General features: G+C 45.3%; 1 long non-coding RNA gene across 1 annotated transcript; it reads left to right on the top strand.

Moving 5' to 3' along the window:
• The first annotated feature begins 275 nt into the window (after positions 1-275).
• LOC141576766 (uncharacterized) lies at positions 276-7304 on the top strand. Its single transcript, XR_012505186.1, has 4 exons — positions 276-517; positions 1042-1176; positions 3887-3994; positions 7189-7304. It is a non-coding gene; the product is annotated as an uncharacterized LOC141576766 (long non-coding RNA).
• Positions 7305-12394: the final 5090 nt, after the last annotated feature.

The following is a 12394-nucleotide window of genomic DNA, read 5'->3' as shown; positions in this document are numbered from 1 at the left end:
CTGATGCCTGTGTTCAGTTTCTGAATGTAGGTGTTGAATTTCACAGTAATATTCATAATGGTTGTATGGTCTATAATTTTATGTTAAAATTAAATTATAAATAATGAAATTTCTTCTGCACTGAGTGATACTGTATTCACTCACTCTTACTGAACATTTATTTATTTTCTTGTGTAGTAGAACATTGTTAACCGTGTCATTTTCATTTGTGTTTTTTTTTCCCTAACCCACTGTGTTCAAATCTAATATATAACTCTACATACCAAAGTAATGCTTTTCCTTAAAAGCATTCTTCAGGCTACGGTGGTGGGAACAAGGAAGCAAAACTGACTATGTTTGAAAGAGTTCAGGAAGCAGAGGGAAAATGCAGAGGGGCACAGGCCCTTGGGCAGCGGATTACAGTCACATTCTCAGAAAAAGAGCGAGAACTTTGGAAGATAAGATGGAGGAACTACAGAGACAGCAGGAGGAGGAACTATTCCAACTGAGTCAAGACAACTATATTCTTCGAGCCAAGGTACTAGACACATTGTCCTACTTTTCCTTTTACTTATGGAAAAAGAACTAGTACTCCCTGCTAAATGCATTGTCACCCTCTGTCCCTGTGGCTCTTTGACTTGATGTGTTTGCTGCCAGTGACTTGGTTCCCGAGAGTGCCTCCCATCAGAAAAGCCTAAATCAAACCCCTGGGGAAAAATCAGAATTTAAACTGGCTCATATTGATCCTTCTCTTGTTAGTAGTCCTTTTTGAAAATAAATCCCTTAGTTCACTGTGGTGACCTTCAAGGAAGACAGAGTTTCAGAAAGATTGCTGTAGAAGGGCTAAGTTCAGAGAATGACACTGTGTAGCATTTCTGAGTTAATTACATCATCAGAGCCATCAGCACAAAACATCCTGTAATGAATTAACTGTCGCTGGTGTTAAACTAATTCCAGTGTGGTTGTAAGAAAGTTCTAGGTCTGTGCACCTTGTGTTTTCTTTTATTCTTCCTCACTTCATCATTTCCTTTCCCAAATAAAATAATTTCTGCATTTTCTTAGTGAAGTAGCTTTGAAGAATCAAACAAGAAACAAAGGTGGTTGCCTTTTGAGGAAACATCAGCTCCTGCCACAGAGAAAAAATAAAATCAAAAAAAGAAATAGGAACAAGAGACACTTGTTCAGGGACGTCAACAGGTAGGGTTCTTCAGCACATAATGAGTTTGTTATGAGATCCTTTGGTTTTGAAAATAAGGCATTTAAAAATATTTGTGTCCATTTATCAGGTAATGGGAATTCTGGCAATATGAGGAAGTAATCATTTGGTCTGTACATTTGTCATGGGCAGAATTAAAGTGGTTAAGAGCATGGGTTCTGGATTCAGAGTCTGGTTTTAGGCTTGGCTTCACTACCTGCTGTGCAGCCTTAGGCAAGTCACATCCCCACTCTGAGCCAGTTTTCCCATCTGTGAAATGGGAATGAGTCTGACAGTACCTGTCTCATAAGAGTGGTTGTGAAATTAAGATAAGACAGCGCCTCATCTCCCGGAGCCCTGCAGCAAAGGTGGGCTGATTCTGCCCCCAGCCTGCCTGCCGGGGGAGCCACCCTTCCCTAGTCAGAGTTAAAATACTATGTATTAAGGGAGTTTTCACTGGTGTAGTGAGCCAGGGGCCCAGAGGTGCCCAAGGCCCCATAGGAAACCAGGCTTCTGAGAGTGCAGGGCCTACGCCCTGGCTGTTCCTGAGGGACACGGGGACGTTGTCAAAGCTGCTGCTAAACCCGCTGGTCAGGGCTTGGATGGGCTGGCGGGGCCTTCCATGGGCTCGGAGAACAGAGGCCTAGCAGGCTTTCCTTGGCTACCAGTTTTCTCTTGCTTTACACTTAAAAGCCACTTGTGTGACATTAAAGCCACATTAGGAAATATATATATTTAAATCATAAAAAAGACAGTGCAGGCCAACCTGAGTGCCCTCCACACAGTAACCAGTTAATGCGTGTTGCCTATGACTAATGTTATAGGCATGTTTCCTTAGAAACTGTCCCATTTTTCTTTCATTTTTTGTAATGATTTTCAGTAGATAATATTGGCTAGTTTTGATATTATATTCAGAAATATGAATCAGACATTAATTTCCAATGCCCTGAGATTGAAAAAATTTTTGACTTAAAATTGGGAGAAAATGTACGTGTCCTGTAGAAGTCAGACATTTGTTCTGTGTGATGCATCTTGGTGAAGATAACCTGACAGGCAGGCAGGACAGGTTTGGTGATCTCCAGCACGAGCTTCACCTTCATTTCCTCCCCACCACCCCACCCCCTTCTGTCTCATTACCTTTTTCTCCTTTGACAGTAGTAGCCTAAGCCTTGAGCCTGCCAATAAGAAGCAGTTTCACTCCAGGGACATCCAGAGAAAGTGCTACTGCATCAGAGATGACAGCATTTACTGCAAATGAGATAGTACTGATTTTGCAGGACACACGGCCCTAGAGTTACTGAGAGCCATCCAGACCCTCTGCCTGCAGTTCTGAGCTTGCACGGAGCATGGCGCTTTGAGGAACAGACCCATGAGTATGCCAGCCACCCCTCACACACCCACAGAACACAAAACTTGTGTATCAACATATGTACGTATTTTTCTGTGTTTCAAGAATTCTGCAGAATTAAGCACAGACTATCTGCCAGGCATTAGGCCAGGTGCGGTGAGACAGTTCAGAGTTTCATTAGATTCACAAAGGTCCTTGGTTTTCATCAGACTCTTAATTTTAAAGAGGTTAATAAACCAGAGCATCTAAGCACAGATTGCCACTGATCTCACTGTCTGAGTCCCTCTTTAGCTCAAGCCAGGTGCTGAGCTGGGTCTAGGCTTTGCTTTGCCTCATCCTGATCTCCTGGAAACACCTAGTCTCTACCTCCTTGCTTGCAGAGAGTTCCAGAAACAAGCCTGTCTACCCACTGTGGCTCCATCCAGTTTCCTCACCACAGAAAGATGGGCCAAAAACAGAAAAAAAGAAGGTACAAATGTCACCAAGTCCAAACTCATTCTGCTCACTGCACAAAAGCCAGTAAGTTAGGAGACAGGGTCTTGGGGCAATGAACAGTTACTTTATTTAGAAAGCCGTTCAGAAAGCTGGCAGACCAAGAAGATGGCAGATTAAGGTCCTGGAGAACCATCTTCCCCAAGTCAGAATTCAGGCTCCTTTCCTACTTGCTTGGTTGTTGCAAACTTCTTGACATAAGAGTTCTTTGTTCTTGGAATCCTGTGTTCTTGCAGCTGTCCACGTAGGTCAGATCATGGTGCCCCTGTAAACTTCCAACAAAAGAAATGTTATTTTGTATTCTGCAACTTGTTATCTTTATGTGAATGGAAATGTGCTAATGTCCTTAAAAGTCAGAGCCTTGGGAACAGGCTCTCCTCTATATTTCAGGCTATTGGCAACATTGTTCCACAAAAGTTGCAGAGATGGCAAGACTGAGCCTAGAAAACAGAGCACAGGGTTAAAGTCAAAGGAACAGATCTAATATGGAGTTGGGTTCTTTTTTATCACACAAACAGCCCCCCTGGCCTTTCCATCCCTGATGTGCAAAATCAGGACGTGGTTTTTCCTGCAGTCACTCACCCGCTTACCCCTGTGAAATGCAGTACATTATACTGCCAGGCTCGCTGGCTTTGGGAAGTTCTGCAACTTTTTTGTTTACTAAGCATTTGGAGCATTTTGGAAACAGTTGTTTTCAGCTAGCAAATTGTCTTCTGAGAAAATTGAAAGTTTGAAAAATGTTTTAAAGCTTACTCAAAAACAAGAAATTTAAAGACTAAAAATATTTAAAGGATGTATCTTTCATGAGCACATATGCTAATGTTATATAGATCATGCTGACAACTACAATGTAACTTTCTATTTATAAAAAGGAAAATGAAAAATTGTATAATCAAGTGAAAGATCTCCATGAACAAGAAAAATGAAGAGTGAATGTTCAAGGAAAACCAGAGCTTATTCAGCAAATTAGCATCCTGAAAGTAAGTCCTTTTTAAATTCTTAAAATCAAATCAATTCTTTCTAAGCATTTTATTGTTATATTAACAATACATTTAGTTATACTTGGAAATTTTAAAAATTTTACATTGATTTTCAGTTTTGTAACTCATGTTTTTAGTTTTCAGTGGATTTTCTTTTGGCATTAGACAACTAATACATACTTCAGTATTTTCAGCATATTCATATTTGAATTTGACATCAGTTTTAGGAAATTGAACAGCCCTCTTGATCCGTCATTAAGCCTGGGACACTTATGTAATGCATCTCAGTAATGATGCTTTTAGTAATAATAGTAAAATAAATATACAGTATCATTTACTGTCTTAGGTCGGGTTCCAAACAAGTAGACCCTGAGCTGGGGGTCCTTGTGGAGGTGACTTCCTGCAGGATAACTCTCAGGAGAAGGGGAGCGAGAGATGCAACATGGGGGTGGGTAGGGGGAGGGAGGTCAAGTGAGACCGTGGTCTCAGCCAGAGGCTGGCGTCATTCTTCCCTCACCAGGAAGCTCAGGAGAGCAGACTGCACCCCAGAGTTGGTCCCCAAATGAGGCAAGTGGGAGAAAGCCATTTGTGCCCCCCAGCCAGTCAGGCCCTGGCTGAAGTGTGCTCTAGGAAGTGGGTGGGTGTACCTCTAGGCCAGGGGTCAGGGGCTGCCATTTGGTGAGGATGTTTCTCCAGAGGAGGGGAGCCTCAGTGGTGAGAACCAGCACTCACTGTGGCAGGCTGGCAGAGCTCACACTGTAAGGGATTTTGGATGTTACTACACCCACCTTTAACATGTTAAGTGAAGGAGCTGAACCAACAGCCGTGGGCAAGCTAGGGTCCTGCCTTCTTTTAAGAAGTGACTAACCATTTCACCAAAACATGCAAATAGGACTGCTGTCAGAAGAAACTTCTTTGGCTGTGAATGTCATGTATGTTACACATACTCACATACTTCTTCCATTTTTCTGTAAGATAACCTAGGGCATTGAGGCAGGGCTGCTGTTAGCTCACACTGATCTTTCATGCAAAATAGAAAAAGACACATATTGTACAGACAAAGCTAGAAAGTACACAGGTTGGCAAGTGAGGGCCCTTTTGAGTAAGTAGGGGGGAAAAATCTCCTTTCCCTAGGCCAAGGCTAATCTGCCTAGTTCTGAAGCATGACGATTTACATCTGTTTCTTCCCAAATGCTTCAGTAAAGTGTTTCAAAATTTCACATCTTATATTGCCTGTTTTTTAAAAGAGAAGATCTATTCCAGGGTCCAAAACTGGAGCTCTAAATAATTTTCACAATGAAATAAATGATTTCTTTAGTACATTGGGGTTAGATGATCATATATGGAGTCCTAAGGTCCTTTTATAATGTCTCTGGAAAAACAGAAAAATTGATTCTAAGGTTCAGGTAGTGGACTGTATTTGGTTGGTTAGTTTCCATGTGTCTGACTGGCAATGTGTGCTTCTCAGAAGGGAGTCTAGAATGACATGACAGGGGGCACAGACCCCACAGGAAAATGCATCAAATCTTTGTGGGACATTGATTTGTTTTTTTCTCTGAGAATTGGCAGGAAGTATTTTTATATTCCTAATAAGCCAGCACTCTGAGGGTTTGCATTCTTTTAGATCCCACATCAGCGTTTCCCTTAGAGTGTACTCCTCACTTAGTGTTTTGCTCTTTAGAGAAAATAAACTTTGTCTTCAGTGACACAGAGTTCCACTGTGAGTTAGTTTTGAAATTTTAAGAACTGAATATTTTATATTGAAAGGAGTAAGGACCAGAGTGGTGGAAGATCAGGTCAGAGAGGCAGCCAGAGGCCCCTGAGTGTGTATCACAGTAAAATCTTGAAGAACCTCAGTAACTCTCCTGAAATGACATCCACCGAAGGTCACACAGAAGATTCAGTAATGAAATGATGAAGCCAAAACCCGTGATAATACAGGGCTTTATGGGTGGATTTATTTTCTTGGTAAGGCTGGGTTTTAAGGTAGTGTGAGACAAAGCTTCTGACAATTTTTATTTTGAAACTGAATTGTATCAAGTGTCCTGCCATGAATCCGAGAATTCCTTCAGCAGTTCTGAGTTGAGCCCCATGTTCATTTACTGAGCATCTGCCCTCTGCTTAGTGCCATCAGGTAACCAGGTGGTGACATCAGTCTCGGTCCCCACAGAGCTTGCAGCTTGTTAAAGAGAAAAGGCCTGCACACAGGTCAGGGTCATGGGAAACAAAGCACTGAGTGCTGTGCTGGAGGGACATGGAAGGTTCGTGCGGGGGGAGAGGTTATCAGGAAGAGCCGCACTTGAAGTCAGTCTTGAAGGATAAGTGTGACTCTGTGAAGCAGAGGAATGAGGATATTGAGAGTTGTGTGGAATGTTGGGCCAAGCCTTTTTTTTTTCCTGCATTTGTGACACAAAGGTGAGCAAAATCAAGTTTTGCTTTCAAGTAAATATATACAGTGTCAGGTGCTGATGAGTGTTTTGAGAAGAAAATAAAGCAGCACACCTGGGGGCCAGGTTGGGGGCTGCCATTTTAGAAAGAGGGATGAGGGAAGGCCTTCCTGGGGCCGCACCTGAGCAGAAGTCCTGAGCCAGTGCAGGAGTGAGACACCCGGCTCTGGGGGGCAGAGCTGCAGGCAGGGGAAGCAGTCAGTGCAACCACCATGGGGTAGGAGTGTGCTGAGTATGTTCCCAGCCAGCCAGGAGGTCTGTGCAGCCGGAGTGGAGCAGGAGGGGAAAGATTTGGGAGACATGCATCAGAGGAGCAGGCAACACTGGGTTGTGCGACACTGAAGGTCATGGTAATAAGGACTTCAGATTTACCCTAACACAGGGGAGCCACCAGAGAGTTTCAGATGAAGGAGTGATATTAATGGACTCTTCAAAACAATTCACCCCTTCTTGTGTGGAGGGCAGACAGCAGGTGCCAGGAGTGGAAGAGGCGGGCTAGTTAGGGGGTCGTCGTCATCCGGGAGCAGTGAGAGAAGCGGTGGGAAGGGCCCTGCGGCTGTGCTGGGCACATGCTCAGAGCTGGCTCCAGCGGGCTCCGGGAAGCTCGTCATCATTTGGAGGGGGCGGGGTAAAATCAGAGCTGAAATTTAGGAAAGATGACCAGCAGCAGAATAGGATGAATTGGGTAAAAGAGAGCCTAGACCACAATCTGTCGTTATTAGGAATAAGTTACTTTTGTATTTCTAGGAATATCAAGAAAGAGAAAACAGGTTTATTGGAAGACCTCAAAAGACTGAAGCAAGCAAGCTCTTGAAGCAGACTTGGGAAAAACGAAGAAAGAGAGAGACCAAGCCAGAGAGCAGGTGCGAGCACCACAGGAAGCACGCCGAGCTGGGATGAGTACTTTATACTCGTAACTGTGCTGAACTTGAGTGTAATTTATAGCAACTAATATAAGCAAAATGCTATTCCTAGAAGTATATTGTAATTTTAGGAACTTTTGAAAATTAGTTATTAAGAGGTATGTACATTTGATTGGTTTCAGCAGCAATAACTGCAAGAGTTGAAGAAACTCAAAAATTATTTTGAAGTCGTGGCAATGTGTGTGCAGCTGTTTGCAGTCCTCCCAGCTGGACTGCGACCTTCCAGGGCCGGACACCCTTTTTATCCCTGGGCCTGACACATAGCTCTCAAGTGTTTGACAAGTGAACAGACAACACCGTGCTGTGTTTGTAGAAGACACAAGGGTGAATATGGCGTTCCCCACCAGGGAAAACAAAGGAGGAGTAAGGTAAGAATGCAGAAATGTTTAATATTTAAAAAAAAATTAGAAATAAACAGGAGGTTCCTGGTAAGGGTTTCAGGGAGAAGAAGCATTTGAGCTGGGTCCTGGCAGGTGGAGGGCCTCAGGAGGAGAGGAGGGAGGCCATGCAGCTGTGTCTCGTGGGCGTGTCACTGAGCAAACCTGTCCTGGGGCGCAGGCGGTCAGGGCACGGGGCTGGAAAGGTCGATCAGATGAGCCCTTATTGCCAAAGGAAGGCTCTTTTCTCTGTGATTTTATGATCTTCAGTGTAAGATATGTACAAATAAATTCCACTAGCATGTTCGTAAGAAATGTACTTTCCTCTTCTGCAAAATACACTAATAATAATTGCTCCCATCATGTGTTTGTCGTGTTAAATAAAATCATACAAACTTTGAGAATTCAGACTGTGAACGCAACCTTCTTTTACTAACACACTATGCTGTGCAAAACCTAGCTACATCCATTGTTTGTTTGTTTGTTTGTTTTTGCCCCTTATTTTTTCATGATGCTTTCATTAAATAGGCATTGGTTTTCATGTGAAATCTTTTAATTTAGTTATTTCCATATTTTGAAAAATTACATTCAGGTTATTGAGTTACTTTACCTTATAGGTGAAAAATTATATGAAATAAAAATTTTGGAAGAAACACATAAGAAATGAGTGGCCTGCAGAAAAGATTACAGCAGTGTGCTGAAAACAAGGAGATTCTGGGTAATGATACAGTTCAGCTTAAGAAAGCAACAGAATAAACAAAAGCTGACATCTGGGGTGATAGATGGTTCTAGAACATGCTCCTGTAGATGGACACTGTTCACCAAAATAGTCAGCTCGGAGACTTGTGTCACTGAACCACTGCTCTAAATGCTGTTAATTAAAACAGCTCATTTGGGTTTGGTTTGCTTTACTTTGGGTAGTCTGTTTTAGATTAGACTGAGAATACAGCCCACTGTCCATATCTAGGGGCCCCCTATTCAGCAGATTGAACGAACTGTAGATGGAAAATATTCAGAATAATGGAAAGTTTCAAAAAGCAAAACTTGAATTGGCCACAGGCTGGCAACTACTTACATAGTATTCACATTGCCTCAGATACTGTGAGTAATCTAGAGAGGATTTAAAGTACATGGGTAGGAGAACGAAAGATCCGTGCAAGTCCTCTGAAATTTTATACAAGAGGTGTCAGAATCCATGGATGTTGGTATTAGGGGGAAGTCCTGGAACCAGTGGCCAAAGGTTACCAAGGGATGACTGGAAGCCCAGGCTCCTGATCCCAGCCTGGCACATCCCCATGTGATCTGAACCCTGCCTGTACCACAATGCCCTGGTCACTCTCCTCCAGCCCTGCCAGACTGCCCTCTTCTTCTGGAACAGACCAAGCTCACTGCACTTCATGTCTGACCTCTAGAAATACCCGTTACAGTCTGAGCATGGCTCTGCTTCAGTAAGGTGGGCTGCATTGCCACTAGAGAAGACAGGATGGAGGTTCCTTAAAAAAATAAAAATGGACTTACCTTATTATCCAGCATTCCCACGCCTGGGGATACGTCAGGAGAAAACTCTAATTCAAAAAGTCACATGCACCTCAATGCTCACAGCAGCCCTATTTATAAAAGCCAGGACATGGAACCAACCCAAACGTCCATCGGCAGGTGACTGGATAAAGAAGTAGTGGTCTACTGATGCCACAGAACACTACTCAGCCATGAAAAATGTAAAAGAATGCCATTTGCAACAACATGGATGGACACAGAGATAGCCATTCTGAGTGAAATAAGCCAGAAGAGAGAAAAATGCTGTATGATACCACTTCCATGCGGAATCTAAAAAAAAGACAGCAATGAACTTAACGACAAAAGAGGAACAGACCCACAGACATAGAGAAACAAGCTGATGATAACCAGGGAGAGAAGGGGGTGCGAAGGGGTAAATATGGGAATTGGAAAATTGCCCCTCTTGGGGAGTGATGGAAATGGTAGCTATCTTGATGGTGGTGATGGTTTTCTGGGTGTAGACATCTATGAAAATTCATGAAATACTACACGTGAGCTGTGTCTAATTTATGGAACAGAAATCTTACCACAATAAAGGTGTTTTTAAAAAAAGAGATGGGCTGCATTGTGTCCTATGTTTCTATGTGTCTTCAGGGAGTCCTCGAGAGGGCGGTGCTGGCCTTCCTGCCAACATGATGACATGAAGCCAGAATGATCCATTGATGGGAAGAAGATAAGAGCTGTGGTCACATCTGGACCCCAAGCTTAGACATGGTGCACGGGTGACATTTATCGACAATCTGGCGAGGTTCCAGCCAGAGCTTGAGGCCGGGGAAGCATACCGGGAGTGGCACTAAGGAGCATCGTGGCGCAGAGGCTGGACTGGGGGCCCTCAGGCTCCTCCCAGGAGGAGCCTCAGGGTTAGGGAGGTGGCTAACGTGCCTGCTTCGTGTCACCAGCAAGTGATGCCACCTGTGGAAAATCAGCTGGAATCCTGAGCTGGGTCAGCCCTGGGTGACGCGGTAAAGGCTCCTACCAGAGGGGGCGCCAGACGGACAGTGAACCAAGCAACAGGCTGCTGAGTTTGGGGCCTCTGTTTATCGTGCTTTCCGTGTCTCTCTGCATTTCATTGTCACCCAGAGGAATTGGGGCAGTGTTTCGAGGCTGATGGCCTCTCGGTTCCTCATCAGCCTGGCAAGCCCCCCAGCCCTGTCTGGCCAGACCTTGGCAAGCGCCTTCCCTTGTTCTAACAAAAGCCTTCCCACCCTCGCCTGCGGTGAGCTTTTGTTTTCTTAATTGATGGGAATGAGGATACCTTACAGCCTCCTCAGGCCCTTCCTTAGGGCTTCTGCCTTTAGAACACGGGAAGGGGGCCCTCCCCCAACCCGCTGCCCTGGGTCCTGCACTACAGAGGGTCCCTCTGGCCCTGACACTCCCTCTGGCCACGCCCTCCATGGGGTGGAGTCAGCAGGGCCAAGGGGACACGCCCATTGGCTCCACCCCGTGCTCTGGAAACCCAGGACCCCGAATGCCCTGCCCCAGCAGCCCCTGACCCACTTGTAGTGTCTGCATTGGGTCTCCCCAGAGTTCAGCTCCTCAGGACTCACACAGAGGCCAATGGGCAGCTGTTGGCATGGAGGGTATGGACAGAACCCAGACGTGAGGTCTGAGTGTCCCCCTGTGCACATACAAGGCCACTTGGGGCATGGGATGGACCCAGCATTGGGAAGAAAAGGGTCAGGCTAGTGGTCAGAGACTGGGAATCGGCTCTCCCCACACTGTCACTTTCTGTGTGGGACTCCCCTGTGTCTGGGAATTGTAAAGTTGAGCCTGGCCTTCCCCCTTCTAATGAATGTGTCGTTGTAAAGGCAGGAGTTTAGAACCTACTGCACTTAAAATGTTGACATCTATAGGATGGGAACTCCCAGGTATGCTCTGGCCCTGCACTTCCAAAGGTCCAGAGCAGTTCTGTTGGCTCTGCTGAGACTGCAAGAGGCAACGACCATCTCCAGAGAGGAGGGGCTCCTGCTTCATGCTCCGAAGTCAGGAGCTTCTGAGCGGATGAAACAATGGACACTGAGACCCTCGATTGTAAGTTGGTTTAGAGTGATGCCAAAGGTGTGTGTGAGGTGTGTGTGAGTGCGGGCTCGCGTGCACCTGGGGACGTGTGTGGTACGTGACAGTGACTTTGCGTGTGTGTGCGCACCTGAGGACGTGTGTGGTTGTGTGTATGTTATGGGTGTGCGTGTGGCACATGACTCCGTGTGTGTGCATGGGGATGTATGTGGAGCAGAGGCAGTGTGTCTGCACGTGTGTTTGTGTGTACGTGCATGCATTAGTTTTAAGAATAGCAGAAGCTGTCCTTTAGAAGTCTGAAGTCGTAAAAATTGTATGGTGTTCCTCACTGTATAATTCAAAATGAAAATAATCTTCAATCACCAGAAATGTAGTCCCCCCCGCCCCGATTCTGATTTTCCCCCCATATTGATTACGTCTTCATTTGACTGATGAGGAAACTAGCTTAGAGATGTTAACTGACTCAGCCAAGGGCATGGAGCTCGTGAGCCCAGGGCCAGGACGCAGTCCAAGTGGCGTGGCTTCAGAGGCCTGGAGGCCTGCTCACGACCGCACGTGGCCTCTTGGCCGGGGGAACAGATTCTGATGGGCCGGGGCCAGCGTGCAGGCTGCCCAAGCCACGGACTCTGCAAGTCAGGTGGAGAGTACCACACAGCAGACGAGGGTAAAGGGCTGCTGAGAAATAAGATAGGTTCCTAAATCTTTGATGAGTAAGGAGGCCCACTGCTCAACCTCGATCCCTTTGCTGGTGGCTAACAGGGACCAAGGCCCACCAGAGCGCTCCTGGGAGCTGCCTGCCGAAACCTGGAACAGGACTGCTCAGGACTGGCTCTGCAGCAGGAGCAGAGGGAGGCAATGACGCCACCTGGTGGACATCCTGGGTAGTGGCAGTAGGAGGCCTAGCAGCATTGGTATGGAGGTGGCAGGACGAGGTCCTAGGGGATGATCGTTTCCACATGTCTTAAAAATCATTGCTTCATATATTTTATCCATCTTGGAATTTATTCTAGCATGGTAAATATGGTCTCCGTTACTCCTTCTTAGCTGAATTGATGAATTTTTTTTGAGGTTAATTTTCTC

Source organism: Camelus bactrianus, unplaced genomic scaffold, assembly GCF_048773025.1.
Source record: "Camelus bactrianus isolate YW-2024 breed Bactrian camel unplaced genomic scaffold, ASM4877302v1 HiC_scaffold_30, whole genome shotgun sequence".
NCBI lineage: Eukaryota > Metazoa > Chordata > Mammalia > Artiodactyla > Camelidae > Camelus > Camelus bactrianus.
The sequence above is the reverse complement of the archived record's forward strand: the minus strand, read 5'-3'. Positions and strand labels throughout refer to the sequence as shown.